Source organism: Pleuronectes platessa, chromosome 16 (genome assembly GCF_947347685.1).
Source record: "Pleuronectes platessa chromosome 16, fPlePla1.1, whole genome shotgun sequence".
Classification (NCBI taxonomy): domain Eukaryota; kingdom Metazoa; phylum Chordata; class Actinopteri; order Pleuronectiformes; family Pleuronectidae; genus Pleuronectes; species Pleuronectes platessa.
Window position 1 is genome coordinate 3,147,824 of NC_070641.1, and position 19,524 is coordinate 3,167,347.

Below are 19,524 nucleotides of genomic sequence, written 5' to 3' on the forward strand. Positions count from 1 at the left end.
TTGCTCTTCAGAATCTATCAGTTCCAGCTCCAACACGATCCGCTGACTAACTTTCGTCATTGTTTAGGAAGTAAGCAGAGGCCAGAGAATTTGTAAATAAGCTGACAGGAAACCGGAAGACACTCAACGCTAGCATAGAAGCTCTAACGCCACTAGCGTTTCGGCTGTGTATTTGTAGCACGACTCACGCACAACTATGAATGCTCGGTCCCCGCACATCTACGGCATAAATGTATATATTATATCACCTCCTCAGAAAAAGTATCAAATGTTAGGGTTATAGCAGCTATGGACCTCTCTGTCAGTCTATATTTTCTGCACTTAATAAAAAGGCACTCCCTGGTCTGATATTAGCACAACTTGTAGCTGGCTCTGTGTTTCACCTGAAACTTACAACTACTCTTTGATTCCTTCAGCAGGAGCTACAATTGCACCTTAAAGCACGTGAGTCAATCCACTGAAGAGTCTGCACAGTTTCTGCTCTGTTAAAAGAGGATCCTCTTGTCTTGCTTAAATAATGCTGGAACCTTGCTGTAATAAAAAGATTATATAAGACAATATGACACTTGCCCCGTGTGAGGGTCGAACTCACGACCTTCAGATTATGAGACTGACGCGCTGCCTACTGCGCCAACGAGGCCTATTTTTCTACAAAAATGGACAAAAACCTTGGGTAAAACAAATAGAAATTTGAAAGACTACTTGTCCGTCACATAGCCATCGTACTAAAAGTCAGAAAATGTTGGTGACATGTTTGTAGTCTAGAACATTGATCTCCAGTACTTTGTCCAAATAGTCCACATGTTATTTACAGATCCATTGGGTCAGGACAAGTGTTTCTGTCAAACCTTTCAATAGTCCGGAAAAAAAGTTACCAGGTGATGACATATCCACGCTTGTAAAGTCATTTCTAAAAAATTGTAGCTAGTAGTGGAAGTATGTAGTCTATGTAAAACTCAAAATTCCTTCCTAGTTAACTTTGAGTATTTTACCACAATAACGATAGTCCTCTTGATGAACAAACAACTCACACCTGGGGAACGGTGGGGCTTAAAGCCTAGCTGGCCGCCACAAACAACATCCCCAATACGAAAGTGATTTAGACCTGACGGGCCCAGGCTTTTGATCCTATGAGATTCTTAGACATACCTTCATACCCATACCCTGTAAACAGAAAGCAGTGTGGTTACTTTATGTTGCTTATTGATGAACGGTTCTTACTTGCAGTTTGTGATCTCAATTTCAAGTCAAACTCGTTGCCACATAAAAGATTTAGATTTCAAAGGATAGAATGGAATACTTTACTATCTTTTCATTTTCTAGTACACAAAGACACTAATTCCAGAAGGAAATGACGACCATGAGTCTCAACCTAGGAGATACAAGTATTTTGGCCAAAGTTATTCTACTGCATTAGCCGGGAATCGAACCCGGGCCTCCCGCGTGGCAGGCGAGAATTCTACCACTGAACCACCAATGCATATATTTATGCAAATTTCACCTTCTTCGACGAGGTCCACTTAAGATGCCAGTATACTGTGCCTGGAAAGTTTGTCTGCTATTTTTTCGACTGCCGGTAGAAAGAGAGGTACTGACACCTGCCTCATGGCGTGACCAGCCTATTGTTCAATGGTATGAAGGAGCAGGGTTTGTATCTTTCTCTCAAGCCTGACGTAGCTATGTCTGTTACTTTTAATGTGAACAACCAACTGCAAGACACTTAAGAGAAGGTCTGACCCATGCAACTTTATCTATAAACACCGTAAGAGCTGTGATTGGTCCGCTTGATAGCATAGCATATCCGGCAGATTCGCAGCCAGATTTGAATTGAGTTGAAGGAACAAAAACGGACGACATCTTTATTTTCTTCGTTGCCGTTCTTTATGTACAAGTCATTGCTCTTCAGAATCTATCAGTTCCAGCTCCAACACGATCCGCTGACTAACTTTCGTCATTGTTTAGGAAGTAAGCAGAGGCCAGAGAATTTGTAAATAAGCTGACAGGAAACCGGAAGACACTCAACGCTAGCATAGAAGCTCTAACGCCACTAGCGTTTCGGCTGTGTATTTGTAGCACGACTCACGCACAACTATGAATGCTCGGTCCCCGCACATCTACGGCATAAATGTATATATTATATCACCTCCTCAGAAAAAGTATCAAATGTTAGGGTTATAGCAGCTATGGACCTCTCTGTCAGTCTATATTTTCTGCACTTAATAAAAAGGCACTCCCTGGTCTGATATTAGCACAACTTGTAGCTGGCTCTGTGTTTCACCTGAAACTTACAACTACTCTTTGATTCCTTCAGCAGGAGCTACAATTGCACCTTAAAGCACGTGAGTCAATCCACTGAAGAGTCTGCACAGTTTCTGCTCTGTTAAAAGAGGATCCTCTTGTCTTGCTTAAATAATGCTGGAACCTTGCTGTAATAAAAAGATTATATAAGACAATATGACACTTGCCCCGTGTGAGGGTCGAACTCACGACCTTCAGATTATGAGACTGACGCGGTGCCTACTGCGCCAACGAGGCCTATTTTTCTACAAAAATGGACAAAAACCTTGGGTAAAACAAATAGAAATTTGAAAGACTACTTGTCCGTCACATAGCCATCGTACTAAAAGTCAGAAAATGTTGGTGACATGTTTGTAGTCTAGAACATTGATCTCCAGTACTTTGTCCAAATAGTCCACATGTTATTTACAGATCCATTGGGTCAGGACAAGTGTTTCTGTCAAACCTTTCAATAGTCCGGAAAAAAAGTTACCAGGTGATGACATATCCACGCTTGTAAAGTCATTTCTAAAAAATTGTAGCTAGTAGTGGAAGTATGTAGTCTATGTAAAACTCAAAATTCCTTCCTAGTTAACTTTGAGTATTTTACCACAATAACGATAGTCCTCTTGAGGAACAAACAACTCACACCTGGGGCAGGGTGGGGCTTAAAGCCTAGCTGGCCGCCACAAACAACATCCCCAATACGAAAGTGATTTAGACCTGACGGGCCCAGGCTTTTGATCCTATGAGATTCTTAGACATACCTTCATACCCATACCCTGTAAACAGAAAGCAGTGTGGTTACTTTATGTTGCTTATTGATGAACGGTTCTTACTTGCAGTTTGTGATCTCAATTTCAAGTCAAACTCGTTGCCACATAAAAGATTTAGATTTCAAAGGATAGAATGGAATACTTTACTATCTTTTCATTTTCTAGTAGACAAAGACACTAATTCCAGAAGGAAATGACGACCATGAGTCTCAACCTGCGAGATACAAGTATTTTGGCCAAAGTTATTCTACTGCATTAGCCGGGAATCGAACCCGGGCCTCCCGCGTGGCAGGCGAGAATTCTACCACTGAACCACCAATGCATATATTTATGCAAATTTCACCTTCCTTCTTCTTCGACGAGGTCCACTTAAGGTGCCAGTATACTGTGCCTGGAAAGTTTGTCTGCTATTTTTTCGACTGCCGGTAGAAAGAGAGGTACTGACACCTGCCTCATGGCGTGACCAGCCTATTGTTCAATGGTATGAAGGAGCAGGGTTTGTATCTTTCTCTCAAGCCTGACGTAGCTATGTCTGTTACTTTTAATGTGAACAACCAACTGCAAGACACTTAAGAGAAGGTCTGACCCATGCAACTTTATCTATAAACACCGTAAGAGCTGTGATTGGTCCGCTTGATAGCATAGCATATCCGGCAGATTCGCAGCCAGATTTGAATTGAGTTGAAGGAACAAAAACGGACGACATCTTTATTTTCTTCGTTGCCGTTCTTTATGTACAAGTCATTGCTCTTCAGAATCTATCAGTTCCAGCTCCAACACGATCCGCTGACTAACTTTCGTCATTGTTTAGGAAGTAAGCAGAGGCCAGAGAATTTGTAAATAAGCTGACAGGAAACCGGAAGACACTCAACGCTAGCATAGAAGCTCTAACGCCACTAGCGTTTCGGCTGTGTATTTGTAGCACGACTCACGCACAACTATGAATGCTCGGTCCCCGCACATCTACGGCATAAATGTATATATTATATCACCTCCTCAGAAAAAGTATCAAATGTTAGGGTTATAGCAGCTATGGACCTCTCTGTCAGTCTATATTTTCTGCACTTAATAAAAAGGCACTCCCTGGTCTGATATTAGCACAACTTGTAGCTGGCTCTGTGTTTCACCTGAAACTTACAACTACTCTTTGATTCCTTCAGCAGGAGCTACAATTGCACCTTAAAGCACGTGAGTCAATCCACTGAAGAGTCTGCACAGTTTCTGCTCTGTTAAAAGAGGATCCTCTTGTCTTGCTTAAATAATGCTGGAACCTTGCTGTAATAAAAAGATTATATAAGACAATATGACACTTGCCCCGTGTGAGGGTCGAACTCACGACCTTCAGATTATGAGACTGACGCGCTGCCTACTGCGCCAACGAGGCCTATTTTTCTACAAAAATGGACAAAAACCTTGGGTAAAACAAATAGAAATTTGAAAGACTACTTGTCCGTCACATAGCCATCGTACTAAAAGTCAGAAAATGTTGGTGACATGTTTGTAGTCTAGAACATTGATCTCCAGTACTTTGTCCAAATAGTCCACATGTTATTTACAGATCCATTGGGTCAGGACAAGTGTTTCTGTCAAACCTTTCAATAGTCCGGAAAAAAAGTTACCAGGTGATGACATATCCACGCTTGTAAAGTCATTTCTAAAAAATTGTAGCTAGTAGTGGAAGTATGTAGTCTATGTAAAACTCAAAATTCCTTCCTAGTTAACTTTGAGTATTTTACCACAATAACGATAGTCCTCTTGATGAACAAACAACTCACACCTGGGGAACGGTGGGGCTTAAAGCCTAGCTGGCCGCCACAAACAACATCCCCAATACGAAAGTGATTTAGACCTGACGGGCCCAGGCTTTTGATCCTATGAGATTCTTAGACATACCTTCATACCCATACCCTGTAAACAGAAAGCAGTGTGGTTACTTTATGTTGCTTATTGATGAACGGTTCTTACTTGCAGTTTGTGATCTCAATTTCAAGTCAAACTCGTTGCCACATAAAAGATTTAGATTTCAAAGGATAGAATGGAATACTTTACTATCTTTTCATTTTCTAGTACACAAAGACACTAATTCCAGAAGGAAATGACGACCATGAGTCTCAACCTAGGAGATACAAGTATTTTGGCCAAAGTTATTCTACTGCATTAGCCGGGAATCGAACCCGGGCCTCCCGCGTGGCAGGCGAGAATTCTACCACTGAACCACCAATGCATATATTTATGCAAATTTCACCTTCTTCGACGAGGTCCACTTAAGATGCCAGTATACTGTGCCTGGAAAGTTTGTCTGCTATTTTTTCGACTGCCGGTAGAAAGAGAGGTACTGACACCTGCCTCATGGCGTGACCAGCCTATTGTTCAATGGTATGAAGGAGCAGGGTTTGTATCTTTCTCTCAAGCCTGACGTAGCTATGTCTGTTACTTTTAATGTGAACAACCAACTGCAAGACACTTAAGAGAAGGTCTGACCCATGCAACTTTATCTATAAACACCGTAAGAGCTGTGATTGGTCCGCTTGATAGCATAGCATATCCGGCAGATTCGCAGCCAGATTTGAATTGAGTTGAAGGAACAAAAACGGACGACATCTTTATTTTCTTCGTTGCCGTTCTTTATGTACAAGTCATTGCTCTTCAGAATCTATCAGTTCCAGCTCCAACACGATCCGCTGACTAACTTTCGTCATTGTTTAGGAAGTAAGCAGAGGCCAGAGAATTTGTAAATAAGCTGACAGGAAACCGGAAGACACTCAACGCTAGCATAGAAGCTCTAACGCCACTAGCGTTTCGGCTGTGTATTTGTAGCACGACTCACGCACAACTATGAATGCTCGGTCCCCGCACATCTACGGCATAAATGTATATATTATATCACCTCCTCAGAAAAAGTATCAAATGTTAGGGTTATAGCAGCTATGGACCTCTCTGTCAGTCTATATTTTCTGCACTTAATAAAAAGGCACTCCCTGGTCTGATATTAGCACAACTTGTAGCTGGCTCTGTGTTTCACCTGAAACTTACAACTACTCTTTGATTCCTTCAGCAGGAGCTACAATTGCACCTTAAAGCACGTGAGTCAATCCACTGAAGAGTCTGCACAGTTTCTGCTCTGTTAAAAGAGGATCCTCTTGTCTTGCTTAAATAATGCTGGAACCTTGCTGTAATAAAAAGATTATATAAGACAATATGACACTTGCCCCGTGTGAGGGTCGAACTCACGACCTTCAGATTATGAGACTGACGCGGTGCCTACTGCGCCAACGAGGCCTATTTTTCTACAAAAATGGACAAAAACCTTGGGTAAAACAAATAGAAATTTGAAAGACTACTTGTCCGTCACATAGCCATCGTACTAAAAGTCAGAAAATGTTGGTGACATGTTTGTAGTCTAGAACATTGATCTCCAGTACTTTGTCCAAATAGTCCACATGTTATTTACAGATCCATTGGGTCAGGACAAGTGTTTCTGTCAAACCTTTCAATAGTCCGGAAAAAAAGTTACCAGGTGATGACATATCCACGCTTGTAAAGTCATTTCTAAAAAATTGTAGCTAGTAGTGGAAGTATGTAGTCTATGTAAAACTCAAAATTCCTTCCTAGTTAACTTTGAGTATTTTACCACAATAACGATAGTCCTCTTGAGGAACAAACAACTCACACCTGGGGCAGGGTGGGGCTTAAAGCCTAGCTGGCCGCCACAAACAACATCCCCAATACGAAAGTGATTTAGACCTGACGGGCCCAGGCTTTTGATCCTATGAGATTCTTAGACATACCTTCATACCCATACCCTGTAAACAGAAAGCAGTGTGGTTACTTTATGTTGCTTATTGATGAACGGTTCTTACTTGCAGTTTGTGATCTCAATTTCAAGTCAAACTCGTTGCCACATAAAAGATTTAGATTTCAAAGGATAGAATGGAATACTTTACTATCTTTTCATTTTCTAGTAGACAAAGACACTAATTCCAGAAGGAAATGACGACCATGAGTCTCAACCTGCGAGATACAAGTATTTTGGCCAAAGTTATTCTACTGCATTAGCCGGGAATCGAACCCGGGCCTCCCGCGTGGCAGGCGAGAATTCTACCACTGAACCACCAATGCATATATTTATGCAAATTTCACCTTCCTTCTTCTTCGACGAGGTCCACTTAAGGTGCCAGTATACTGTGCCTGGAAAGTTTGTCTGCTATTTTTTCGACTGCCGGTAGAAAGAGAGGTACTGACACCTGCCTCATGGCGTGACCAGCCTATTGTTCAATGGTATGAAGGAGCAGGGTTTGTATCTTTCTCTCAAGCCTGACGTAGCTATGTCTGTTACTTTTAATGTGAACAACCAACTGCAAGACACTTAAGAGAAGGTCTGACCCATGCAACTTTATCTATAAACACCGTAAGAGCTGTGATTGGTCCGCTTGATAGCATAGCATATCCGGCAGATTCGCAGCCAGATTTGAATTGAGTTGAAGGAACAAAAACGGACGACATCTTTATTTTCTTCGTTGCCGTTCTTTATGTACAAGTCATTGCTCTTCAGAATCTATCAGTTCCAGCTCCAACACGATCCGCTGACTAACTTTCGTCATTGTTTAGGAAGTAAGCAGAGGCCAGAGAATTTGTAAATAAGCTGACAGGAAACCGGAAGACACTCAACGCTAGCATAGAAGCTCTAACGCCACTAGCGTTTCGGCTGTGTATTTGTAGCACGACTCACGCACAACTATGAATGCTCGGTCCCCGCACATCTACGGCATAAATGTATATATTATATCACCTCCTCAGAAAAAGTATCAAATGTTAGGGTTATAGCAGCTATGGACCTCTCTGTCAGTCTATATTTTCTGCACTTAATAAAAAGGCACTCCCTGGTCTGATATTAGCACAACTTGTAGCTGGCTCTGTGTTTCACCTGAAACTTACAACTACTCTTTGATTCCTTCAGCAGGAGCTACAATTGCACCTTAAAGCACGTGAGTCAATCCACTGAAGAGTCTGCACAGTTTCTGCTCTGTTAAAAGAGGATCCTCTTGTCTTGCTTAAATAATGCTGGAACCTTGCTGTAATAAAAAGATTATATAAGACAATATGACACTTGCCCCGTGTGAGGGTCGAACTCACGACCTTCAGATTATGAGACTGACGCGCTGCCTACTGCGCCAACGAGGCCTATTTTTCTACAAAAATGGACAAAAACCTTGGGTAAAACAAATTGAAATTTGAAAGACTACTTGTCCGTCACATAGCCATCGTACTAAAAGTCAGAAAATGTTGGTGACATGTTTGTAGTCTAGAACATTGATCTCCAGTACTTTGTCCAAATAGTCCACATGTTATTTACAGATCCATTGGGTCAGGACAAGTGTTTCTGTCAAACCTTTCAATAGTCCGGAAAAAAAGTTACCAGGTGATGACATATCCACGCTTGTAAAGTCATTTCTAAAAAATTGTAGCTAGTAGTGGAAGTATGTAGTCTATGTAAAACTCAAAATTCCTTCCTAGTTAACTTTGAGTATTTTACCACAATAACGATAGTCCTCTTGATGAACAAACAACTCACACCTGGGGAACGGTGGGGCTTAAAGCCTAGCTGGCCGCCACAAACAACATCCCCAATACGAAAGTGATTTAGACCTGACGGGCCCAGGCTTTTGATCCTATGAGATTCTTAGACATACCTTCATACCCATACCCTGTAAACAGAAAGCAGTGTGGTTACTTTATGTTGCTTATTGATGAACGGTTCTTACTTGCAGTTTGTGATCTCAATTTCAAGTCAAACTCGTTGCCACATAAAAGATTTAGATTTCAAAGGATAGAATGGAATACTTTACTATCTTTTCATTTTCTAGTACACAAAGACACTAATTCCAGAAGGAAATGACGACCATGAGTCTCAACCTAGGAGATACAAGTATTTTGGCCAAAGTTATTCTACTGCATTAGCCGGGAATCGAACCCGGGCCTCCCGCGTGGCAGGCGAGAATTCTACCACTGAACCACCAATGCATATATTTATGCAAATTTCACCTTCTTCGACGAGGTCCACTTAAGATGCCAGTATACTGTGCCTGGAAAGTTTGTCTGCTATTTTTTCGACTGCCGGTAGAAAGAGAGGTACTGACACCTGCCTCATGGCGTGACCAGCCTATTGTTCAATGGTATGAAGGAGCAGGGTTTGTATCTTTCTCTCAAGCCTGACGTAGCTATGTCTGTTACTTTTAATGTGAACAACCAACTGCAAGACACTTAAGAGAAGGTCTGACCCATGCAACTTTATCTATAAACACCGTAAGAGCTGTGATTGGTCCGCTTGATAGCATAGCATATCCGGCAGATTCGCAGCCAGATTTGAATTGAGTTGAAGGAACAAAAACGGACGACATCTTTATTTTCTTCGTTGCCGTTCTTTATGTACAAGTCATTGCTCTTCAGAATCTATCAGTTCCAGCTCCAACACGATCCGCTGACTAACTTTCGTCATTGTTTAGGAAGTAAGCAGAGGCCAGAGAATTTGTAAATAAGCTGACAGGAAACCGGAAGACACTCAACGCTAGCATAGAAGCTCTAACGCCACTAGCGTTTCGGCTGTGTATTTGTAGCACGACTCACGCACAACTATGAATGCTCGGTCCCCGCACATCTACGGCATAAATGTATATATTATATCACCTCCTCAGAAAAAGTATCAAATGTTAGGGTTATAGCAGCTATGGACCTCTCTGTCAGTCTATATTTTCTGCACTTAATAAAAAGGCACTCCCTGGTCTGATATTAGCACAACTTGTAGCTGGCTCTGTGTTTCACCTGAAACTTACAACTACTCTTTGATTCCTTCAGCAGGAGCTACAATTGCACCTTAAAGCACGTGAGTCAATCCACTGAAGAGTCTGCACAGTTTCTGCTCTGTTAAAAGAGGATCCTCTTGTCTTGCTTAAATAATGCTGGAACCTTGCTGTAATAAAAAGATTATATAAGACAATATGACACTTGCCCCGTGTGAGGGTCGAACTCACGACCTTCAGATTATGAGACTGACGCGGTGCCTACTGCGCCAACGAGGCCTATTTTTCTACAAAAATGGACAAAAACCTTGGGTAAAACAAATAGAAATTTGAAAGACTACTTGTCCGTCACATAGCCATCGTACTAAAAGTCAGAAAATGTTGGTGACATGTTTGTAGTCTAGAACATTGATCTCCAGTACTTTGTCCAAATAGTCCACATGTTATTTACAGATCCATTGGGTCAGGACAAGTGTTTCTGTCAAACCTTTCAATAGTCCGGAAAAAAAGTTACCAGGTGATGACATATCCACGCTTGTAAAGTCATTTCTAAAAAATTGTAGCTAGTAGTGGAAGTATGTAGTCTATGTAAAACTCAAAATTCCTTCCTAGTTAACTTTGAGTATTTTACCACAATAACGATAGTCCTCTTGAGGAACAAACAACTCACACCTGGGGCAGGGTGGGGCTTAAAGCCTAGCTGGCCGCCACAAACAACATCCCCAATACGAAAGTGATTTAGACCTGACGGGCCCAGGCTTTTGATCCTATGAGATTCTTAGACATACCTTCATACCCATACCCTGTAAACAGAAAGCAGTGTGGTTACTTTATGTTGCTTATTGATGAACGGTTCTTACTTGCAGTTTGTGATCTCAATTTCAAGTCAAACTCGTTGCCACATAAAAGATTTAGATTTCAAAGGATAGAATGGAATACTTTACTATCTTTTCATTTTCTAGTAGACAAAGACACTAATTCCAGAAGGAAATGACGACCATGAGTCTCAACCTGCGAGATACAAGTATTTTGGCCAAAGTTATTCTACTGCATTAGCCGGGAATCGAACCCGGGCCTCCCGCGTGGCAGGCGAGAATTCTACCACTGAACCACCAATGCATATATTTATGCAAATTTCACCTTCCTTCTTGTTCGACGAGGTCCACTTAAGGTGCCAGTATACTGTGCCTGGAAAGTTTGTCTGCTATTTTTTCGACTGCCGGTAGAAAGAGAGGTACTGACACCTGCCTCATGGCGTGACCAGCCTATTGTTCAATGGTATGAAGGAGCAGGGTTTGTATCTTTCTCTCAAGCCTGACGTAGCTATGTCTGTTACTTTTAATGTGAACAACCAACTGCAAGACACTTAAGAGAAGGTCTGACCCATGCAACTTTATCTATAAACACCGTAAGAGCTGTGATTGGTCCGCTTGATAGCATAGCATATCCGGCAGATTCGCAGCCAGATTTGAATTGAGTTGAAGGAACAAAAACGGACGACATCTTTATTTTCTTCGTTGCCGTTCTTTATGTACAAGTCATTGCTCTTCAGAATCTATCAGTTCCAGCTCCAACACGATCCGCTGACTAACTTTCGTCATTGTTTAGGAAGTAAGCAGAGGCCAGAGAATTTGTAAATAAGCTGACAGGAAACCGGAAGACACTCAACGCTAGCATAGAAGCTCTAACGCCACTAGCGTTTCGGCTGTGTATTTGTAGCACGACTCACGCACAACTATGAATGCTCGGTCCCCGCACATCTACGGCATAAATGTATATATTATATCACCTCCTCAGAAAAAGTATCAAATGTTAGGGTTATAGCAGCTATGGACCTCTCTGTCAGTCTATATTTTCTGCACTTAATAAAAAGGCACTCCCTGGTCTGATATTAGCACAACTTGTAGCTGGCTCTGTGTTTCACCTGAAACTTACAACTACTCTTTGATTCCTTCAGCAGGAGCTACAATTGCACCTTAAAGCACGTGAGTCAATCCACTGAAGAGTCTGCACAGTTTCTGCTCTGTTAAAAGAGGATCCTCTTGTCTTGCTTAAATAATGCTGGAACCTTGCTGTAATAAAAAGATTATATAAGACAATATGACACTTGCCCCGTGTGAGGGTCGAACTCACGACCTTCAGATTATGAGACTGACGCGCTGCCTACTGCGCCAACGAGGCCTATTTTTCTACAAAAATGGACAAAAACCTTGGGTAAAACAAATTGAAATTTGAAAGACTACTTGTCCGTCACATAGCCATCGTACTAAAAGTCAGAAAATGTTGGTGACATGTTTGTAGTCTAGAACATTGATCTCCAGTACTTTGTCCAAATAGTCCACATGTTATTTACAGATCCATTGGGTCAGGACAAGTGTTTCTGTCAAACCTTTCAATAGTCCGGAAAAAAAGTTACCAGGTGATGACATATCCACGCTTGTAAAGTCATTTCTAAAAAATTGTAGCTAGTAGTGGAAGTATGTAGTCTATGTAAAACTCAAAATTCCTTCCTAGTTAACTTTGAGTATTTTACCACAATAACGATAGTCCTCTTGATGAACAAACAACTCACACCTGGGGAACGGTGGGGCTTAAAGCCTAGCTGGCCGCCACAAACAACATCCCCAATACGAAAGTGATTTAGACCTGACGGGCCCAGGCTTTTGATCCTATGAGATTCTTAGACATACCTTCATACCCATACCCTGTAAACAGAAAGCAGTGTGGTTACTTTATGTTGCTTATTGATGAACGGTTCTTACTTGCAGTTTGTGATCTCAATTTCAAGTCAAACTCGTTGCCACATAAAAGATTTAGATTTCAAAGGATAGAATGGAATACTTTACTATCTTTTCATTTTCTAGTACACAAAGACACTAATTCCAGAAGGAAATGACGACCATGAGTCTCAACCTAGGAGATACAAGTATTTTGGCCAAAGTTATTCTACTGCATTAGCCGGGAATCGAACCCGGGCCTCCCGCGTGGCAGGCGAGAATTCTACCACTGAACCACCAATGCATATATTTATGCAAATTTCACCTTCTTCGACGAGGTCCACTTAAGATGCCAGTATACTGTGCCTGGAAAGTTTGTCTGCTATTTTTTCGACTGCCGGTAGAAAGAGAGGTACTGACACCTGCCTCATGGCGTGACCAGCCTATTGTTCAATGGTATGAAGGAGCAGGGTTTGTATCTTTCTCTCAAGCCTGACGTAGCTATGTCTGTTACTTTTAATGTGAACAACCAACTGCAAGACACTTAAGAGAAGGTCTGACCCATGCAACTTTATCTATAAACACCGTAAGAGCTGTGATTGGTCCGCTTGATAGCATAGCATATCCGGCAGATTCGCAGCCAGATTTGAATTGAGTTGAAGGAACAAAAACGGACGACATCTTTATTTTCTTCGTTGCCGTTCTTTATGTACAAGTCATTGCTCTTCAGAATCTATCAGTTCCAGCTCCAACACGATCCGCTGACTAACTTTCGTCATTGTTTAGGAAGTAAGCAGAGGCCAGAGAATTTGTAAATAAGCTGACAGGAAACCGGAAGACACTCAACGCTAGCATAGAAGCTCTAACGCCACTAGCGTTTCGGCTGTGTATTTGTAGCACGACTCACGCACAACTATGAATGCTCGGTCCCCGCACATCTACGGCATAAATGTATATATTATATCACCTCCTCAGAAAAAGTATCAAATGTTAGGGTTATAGCAGCTATGGACCTCTCTGTCAGTCTATATTTTCTGCACTTAATAAAAAGGCACTCCCTGGTCTGATATTAGCACAACTTGTAGCTGGCTCTGTGTTTCACCTGAAACTTACAACTACTCTTTGATTCCTTCAGCAGGAGCTACAATTGCACCTTAAAGCACGTGAGTCAATCCACTGAAGAGTCTGCACAGTTTCTGCTCTGTTAAAAGAGGATCCTCTTGTCTTGCTTAAATAATGCTGGAACCTTGCTGTAATAAAAAGATTATATAAGACAATATGACACTTGCCCCGTGTGAGGGTCGAACTCACGACCTTCAGATTATGAGACTGACGCGCTGCCTACTGCGCCAACGAGGCCTATTTTTCTACAAAAATGGACAAAAACCTTGGGTAAAACAAATAGAAATTTGAAAGACTACTTGTCCGTCACATAGCCATCGTACTAAAAGTCAGAAAATGTTGGTGACATGTTTGTAGTCTAGAACATTGATCTCCAGTACTTTGTCCAAATAGTCCACATGTTATTTACAGATCCATTGGGTCAGGACAAGTGTTTCTGTCAAACCTTTCAATAGTCCGGAAAAAAAGTTACCAGGTGATGACATATCCACGCTTGTAAAGTCATTTCTAAAAAATTGTAGCTAGTAGTGGAAGTATGTAGTCTATGTAAAACTCAAAATTCCTTCCTAGTTAACTTTGAGTATTTTACCACAATAACGATAGTCCTCTTGAGGAACAAACAACTCACACCTGGGGCAGGGTGGGGCTTAAAGCCTAGCTGGCCGCCACAAACAACATCCCCAATACGAAAGTGATTTAGACCTGACGGGCCCAGGCTTTTGATCCTATGAGATTCTTAGACATACCTTCATACCCATACCCTGTAAACAGAAAGCAGTGTGGTTACTTTATGTTGCTTATTGATGAACGGTTCTTACTTGCAGTTTGTGATCTCAATTTCAAGTCAAACTCGTTGCCACATAAAAGATTTAGATTTCAAAGGATAGAATGGAATACTTTACTATCTTTTCATTTTCTAGTAGACAAAGACACTAATTCCAGAAGGAAATGACGACCATGAGTCTCAACCTAGGAGATACAAGTATTTTGGCCAAAGTTATTCTACTGCATTAGCCGGGAATCGAACCCGGGCCTCCCGCGTGGCAGGCGAGAATTCTACCACTGAACCACCAATGCATATATTTATGCAAATTTCACCTTCTTCGACGAGGTCCACTTAAGATGCCAGTATACTGTGCCTGGAAAGTTTGTCTGCTATTTTTTCGACTGCCGGTAGAAAGAGAGGTACTGACACCTGCCTCATGGCGTGACCAGCCTATTGTTCAATGGTATGAAGGAGCAGGGTTTGTATCTTTCTCTCAAGCCTGACGTAGCTATGTCTGTTACTTTTAATGTGAACAACCAACTGCAAGACACTTAAGAGAAGGTCTGACCCATGCAACTTTATCTATAAACACCGTAAGAGCTGTGATTGGTCCGCTTGATAGCATAGCATATCCGGCAGATTCGCAGCCAGATTTGAATTGAGTTGAAGGAACAAAAACGGACGACATCTTTATTTTCTTCGTTGCCGTTCTTTATGTACAAGTCATTGCTCTTCAGAATCTATCAGTTCCAGCTCCAACACGATCCGCTGACTAACTTTCGTCATTGTTTAGGAAGTAAGCAGAGGCCAGAGAATTTGTAAATAAGCTGACAGGAAACCGGAAGACACTCAACGCTAGCATAGAAGCTCTAACGCCACTAGCGTTTCGGCTGTGTATTTGTAGCACGACTCACGCACAACTATGAATGCTCGGTCCCCGCACATCTACGGCATAAATGTATATATTATATCACCTCCTCAGAAAAAGTATCAAATGTTAGGGTTATAGCAGCTATGGACCTCTCTGTCAGTCTATATTTTCTGCACTTAATAAAAAGGCACTCCCTGGTCTGATATTAGCACAACTTGTAGCTGGCTCTGTGTTTCACCTGAAACTTACAACTACTCTTTGATTCCTTCAGCAGGAGCTACAATTGCACCTTAAAGCACGTGAGTCAATCCACTGAAGAGTCTGCACAGTTTCTGCTCTGTTAAAAGAGGATCCTCTTGTCTTGCTTAAATAATGCTGGAACCTTGCTGTAATAAAAAGATTATATAAGACAATATGACACTTGCCCCGTGTGAGGGTCGAACTCACGACCTTCAGATTATGAGACTGACGCGCTGCCTACTGCGCCAACGAGGCCTATTTTTCTACAAAAATGGACAAAAACCTTGGGTAAAACAAATAGAAATTTGAAAGACTACTTGTCCGTCACATAGCCATCGTACTAAAAGTCAGAAAATGTTGGTGACATGTTTGTAGTCTAGAACATTGATCTCCAGTACTTTGTCCAAATAGTCCACATGTTATTTACAGATCCATTGGGTCAGGACAAGTGTTTCTGTCAAACCTTTCAATAGTCCGGAAAAAAAGTTACCAGGTGATGACATATCCACGCTTGTAAAGTCATTTCTAAAAAATTGTAGCTAGTAGTGGAAGTATGTAGTCTATGTAAAACTCAAAATTCCTTCCTAGTTAACTTTGAGTATTTTACCACAATAACGATAGTCCTCTTGAGGAACAAACAACTCACACCTGGGGCAGGGTGGGGCTTAAAGCCTAGCTGGCCGCCACAAACAACATCCCCAATACGAAAGTGATTTAGACCTGACGGGCCCAGGCTTTTGATCCTATGAGATTCTTAGACATACCTTCATACCCATACCCTGTAAACAGAAAGCAGTGTGGTTACTTTATGTTGCTTATTGATGAACGGTTCTTACTTGCAGTTTGTGATCTCAATTTCAAGTCAAACTCGTTGCCACATAAAAGATTTAGATTTCAAAGGATAGAATGGAATACTTTACTATCTTTTCATTTTCTAGTAGACAAAGACACTAATTCCAGAAGGAAATGACGACCATGAGTCTCAACCTGCGAGATACAAGTATTTTGGCCAAAGTTATTCTACTGCATTAGCCGGGAATCGAACCCGGGCCTCCCGCGTGGCAGGCGAGAATTCTACCACTGAACCACCAATGCATATATTTATGCAAATTTCACCTTCCTTCTTGTTCGACGAGGTCCACTTAAGGTGCCAGTATACTGTGCCTGGAAAGTTTGTCTGCTATTTTTTCGACTGCCGGTAGAAAGAGAGGTACTGACACCTGCCTCATGGCGTGACCAGCCTATTGTTCAATGGTATGAAGGAGCAGGGTTTGTATCTTTCTCTCAAGCCTGACGTAGCTATGTCTGTTACTTTTAATGTGAACAACCAACTGCAAGACACTTAAGAGAAGGTCTGACCCATGCAACTTTATCTATAAACACCGTAAGAGCTGTGATTGGTCCGCTTGATAGCATAGCATATCCGGCAGATTCGCAGCCAGATTTGAATTGAGTTGAAGGAACAAAAACGGACGACATCTTTATTTTCTTCGTTGCCGTTCTTTATGTACAAGTCATTGCTCTTCAGAATCTATCAGTTCCAGCTCCAACACGATCCGCTGACTAACTTTCGTCATTGTTTAGGAAGTAAGCAGAGGCCAGAGAATTTGTAAATAAGCTGACAGGAAACCGGAAGACACTCAACGCTAGCATAGAAGCTCTAACGCCACTAGCGTTTCGGCTGTGTATTTGTAGCACGACTCACGCACAACTATGAATGCTCGGTCCCCGCACATCTACGGCATAAATGTATATATTATATCACCTCCTCAGAAAAAGTATCAAATGTTAGGGTTATAGCAGCTATGGACCTCTCTGTCAGTCTATATTTTCTGCACTTAATAAAAAGGCACTCCCTGGTCTGATATTAGCACAACTTGTAGCTGGCTCTGTGTTTCACCTGAAACTTACAACTACTCTTTGATTCCTTCAGCAGGAGCTACAATTGCACCTTAAAGCACGTGAGTCAATCCACTGAAGAGTCTGCACAGTTTCTGCTCTGTTAAAAGAGGATCCTCTTGTCTTGCTTAAATAATGCTGGAACCTTGCTGTAATAAAAAGATTATATAAGACAATATGACACTTGCCCCGTGTGAGGGTCGAACTCACGACCTTCAGATTATGAGACTGACGCGCTGCCTACTGCGCCAACGAGGCCTATTTTTCTACAAAAATGGACAAAAACCTTGGGTAAAACAAATTGAAATTTGAAAGACTACTTGTCCGTCACATAGCCATCGTACTAAAAGTCAGAAAATGTTGGTGACATGTTTGTAGTCTAGAACATTGATCTCCAGTACTTTGTCCAAATAGTCCACATGTTATTTACAGATCCATTGGGTCAGGACAAGTGTTTCTGTCAAACCTTTCAATAGTCCGGAAAAAAAGTTACCAGGTGATGACATATCCACGCTTGTAAAGTCATTTCTAAAAAATTGTAGCTAGTAGTGGAAGTATGTAGTCTATGTAAAACTCAAAATTCCTTCCTAGTTAACTTTGAGTATTTTACCACAATAACGATAGTCCTCTTGATGAACAAACAACTCACACCTGGGGAACGGTGGGGCTTAAAGCCTAGCTGGCCGCCACAAACAACATCCCCAATACGAAAGTGATTTAGACCTGACGGGCCCAGGCTTTTGATCCTATGAGATTCTTAGACATACCTTCATACCCATACCCTGTAAACAGAAAGCAGTGTGGTTACTTTATGTTGCTTATTGATGAACGGTTCTTACTTGCAGTTTGTGATCTCAATTTCAAGTCAAACTCGTTGCCACATAAAAGATTTAGATTTCAAAGGATAGAATGGAATACTTTACTATCTTTTCATTTTCTAGTACACAAAGACACTAATTCCAGAAGGAAATGACGACCATGAGTCTCAACCTAGGAGATACAAGTATTTTGGCCAAAGTTATTCTACTGCATTAGCCGGGAATCGAACCCGGGCCTCCCGCGTGGCAGGCGAGAATTCTACCACTGAACCACCAATGCATATATTTATGCAAATTTCACCTTCTTCGACGAGGTCCACTTAAGATGCCAGTATACTGTGCCTGGAAAGTTTGTCTGCTATTTTTTCGACTGCCGGTAGAAAGAGAGGTACTGACACCTGCCTCATGGCGTGACCAGCCTATTGTTCAATGGTATGAAGGAGCAGGGTTTGTATCTTTCTCTCAAGCCTGACGTAGCTATGTCTGTTACTTTTAATGTGAACAACCAACTGCAAGACACTTAAGAGAAGGTCTGACCCATGCAACTTTATCTATAAACACCGTAAGAGCTGTGATTGGTCCGCTTGATAGCATAGCATATCCGGCAGATTCGCAGCCAGATTTGAATTGAGTTGAAGGAACAAAAACGGACGACATCTTTATTTTCTTCGTTGCCGTTCTTTATGTACAAGTCATTGCTCTTCAGAATCTATCAGTTCCAGCTCCAACACGATCCGCTGACTAACTTTCGTCATTGTTTAGGAAGTAAGCAGAGGCCAGAGAATTTGTAAATAAGCTGACAGGAAACCGGAAGACACTCAACGCTAGCATAGAAGCTCTAACGCCACTAGCGTTTCGGCTGTGTATTTGTAGCACGACTCACGCACAACTATGAATGCTCGGTCCCCGCACATCTACGGCATAAATGTATATATTATATCACCTCCTCAGAAAAAGTATCAAATGTTAGGGTTATAGCAGCTATGGACCTCTCTGTCAGTCTATATTTTCTGCACTTAATAAAAAGGCACTCCCTGGTCTGATATTAGCACAACTTGTAGCTGGCTCTGTGTTTCACCTGAAACTTACAACTACTCTTTGATTCCTTCAGCAGGAGCTACAATTGCACCTTAAAGCACGTGAGTCAATCCACTGAAGAGTCTGCACAGTTTCTGCTCTGTTAAAAGAGGATCCTCTTGTCTTGCTTAAATAATGCTGGAACCTTGCTGTAATAAAAAGAT

At 41.6% G+C, this 19,524-nt stretch overlaps 20 non-coding genes across 20 annotated transcripts; all 20 read right to left on the reverse strand.

The window, feature by feature from the left end:
* Nucleotides 1-567: 567 nt before the first annotated feature.
* On the reverse strand, nucleotides 568-640 carry trnam-cau (transfer RNA methionine (anticodon CAU)). Its single transcript has one exon. It is a non-coding gene; the product is annotated as a tRNA-Met (tRNA).
* Nucleotides 641-1,409: 769 nt separating this feature from the next.
* On the reverse strand, nucleotides 1,410-1,480 carry trnag-gcc (transfer RNA glycine (anticodon GCC)). Its single transcript has one exon. It is a non-coding gene; the product is annotated as a tRNA-Gly (tRNA).
* A 982-nt stretch (nucleotides 1,481-2,462) lies between these two features.
* Nucleotides 2,463-2,535, reverse strand: trnam-cau (transfer RNA methionine (anticodon CAU)). Its single transcript has one exon. It is a non-coding gene; the product is annotated as a tRNA-Met (tRNA).
* A 769-nt stretch (nucleotides 2,536-3,304) lies between these two features.
* Nucleotides 3,305-3,375, reverse strand: trnag-gcc (transfer RNA glycine (anticodon GCC)). Its single transcript has one exon. It is a non-coding gene; the product is annotated as a tRNA-Gly (tRNA).
* Nucleotides 3,376-4,364: 989 nt separating this feature from the next.
* Nucleotides 4,365-4,437, reverse strand: trnam-cau (transfer RNA methionine (anticodon CAU)). Its single transcript has one exon. It is a non-coding gene; the product is annotated as a tRNA-Met (tRNA).
* Nucleotides 4,438-5,206: 769 nt separating this feature from the next.
* Nucleotides 5,207-5,277, reverse strand: trnag-gcc (transfer RNA glycine (anticodon GCC)). The gene has a single exon. It is a non-coding gene; the product is annotated as a tRNA-Gly (tRNA).
* A 982-nt stretch (nucleotides 5,278-6,259) lies between these two features.
* On the reverse strand, nucleotides 6,260-6,332 carry trnam-cau (transfer RNA methionine (anticodon CAU)). The gene has a single exon. It is a non-coding gene; the product is annotated as a tRNA-Met (tRNA).
* A 769-nt stretch (nucleotides 6,333-7,101) lies between these two features.
* trnag-gcc (transfer RNA glycine (anticodon GCC)) lies at nucleotides 7,102-7,172 on the reverse strand. The gene has a single exon. It is a non-coding gene; the product is annotated as a tRNA-Gly (tRNA).
* Nucleotides 7,173-8,161: 989 nt separating this feature from the next.
* Nucleotides 8,162-8,234, reverse strand: trnam-cau (transfer RNA methionine (anticodon CAU)). The gene has a single exon. It is a non-coding gene; the product is annotated as a tRNA-Met (tRNA).
* Nucleotides 8,235-9,003: 769 nt separating this feature from the next.
* Nucleotides 9,004-9,074, reverse strand: trnag-gcc (transfer RNA glycine (anticodon GCC)). Its single transcript has one exon. It is a non-coding gene; the product is annotated as a tRNA-Gly (tRNA).
* Nucleotides 9,075-10,056: 982 nt separating this feature from the next.
* On the reverse strand, nucleotides 10,057-10,129 carry trnam-cau (transfer RNA methionine (anticodon CAU)). The gene has a single exon. It is a non-coding gene; the product is annotated as a tRNA-Met (tRNA).
* A 769-nt stretch (nucleotides 10,130-10,898) lies between these two features.
* trnag-gcc (transfer RNA glycine (anticodon GCC)) lies at nucleotides 10,899-10,969 on the reverse strand. The gene has a single exon. It is a non-coding gene; the product is annotated as a tRNA-Gly (tRNA).
* Nucleotides 10,970-11,958: 989 nt separating this feature from the next.
* trnam-cau (transfer RNA methionine (anticodon CAU)) lies at nucleotides 11,959-12,031 on the reverse strand. The gene has a single exon. It is a non-coding gene; the product is annotated as a tRNA-Met (tRNA).
* A 769-nt stretch (nucleotides 12,032-12,800) lies between these two features.
* On the reverse strand, nucleotides 12,801-12,871 carry trnag-gcc (transfer RNA glycine (anticodon GCC)). Its single transcript has one exon. It is a non-coding gene; the product is annotated as a tRNA-Gly (tRNA).
* Nucleotides 12,872-13,853: 982 nt separating this feature from the next.
* trnam-cau (transfer RNA methionine (anticodon CAU)) lies at nucleotides 13,854-13,926 on the reverse strand. The gene has a single exon. It is a non-coding gene; the product is annotated as a tRNA-Met (tRNA).
* A 769-nt stretch (nucleotides 13,927-14,695) lies between these two features.
* Nucleotides 14,696-14,766, reverse strand: trnag-gcc (transfer RNA glycine (anticodon GCC)). The gene has a single exon. It is a non-coding gene; the product is annotated as a tRNA-Gly (tRNA).
* Nucleotides 14,767-15,748: 982 nt separating this feature from the next.
* trnam-cau (transfer RNA methionine (anticodon CAU)) lies at nucleotides 15,749-15,821 on the reverse strand. Its single transcript has one exon. It is a non-coding gene; the product is annotated as a tRNA-Met (tRNA).
* A 769-nt stretch (nucleotides 15,822-16,590) lies between these two features.
* Nucleotides 16,591-16,661, reverse strand: trnag-gcc (transfer RNA glycine (anticodon GCC)). Its single transcript has one exon. It is a non-coding gene; the product is annotated as a tRNA-Gly (tRNA).
* Nucleotides 16,662-17,650: 989 nt separating this feature from the next.
* On the reverse strand, nucleotides 17,651-17,723 carry trnam-cau (transfer RNA methionine (anticodon CAU)). The gene has a single exon. It is a non-coding gene; the product is annotated as a tRNA-Met (tRNA).
* A 769-nt stretch (nucleotides 17,724-18,492) lies between these two features.
* trnag-gcc (transfer RNA glycine (anticodon GCC)) lies at nucleotides 18,493-18,563 on the reverse strand. The gene has a single exon. It is a non-coding gene; the product is annotated as a tRNA-Gly (tRNA).
* Between the last annotated feature and the right edge of the window lie 961 nt (nucleotides 18,564-19,524).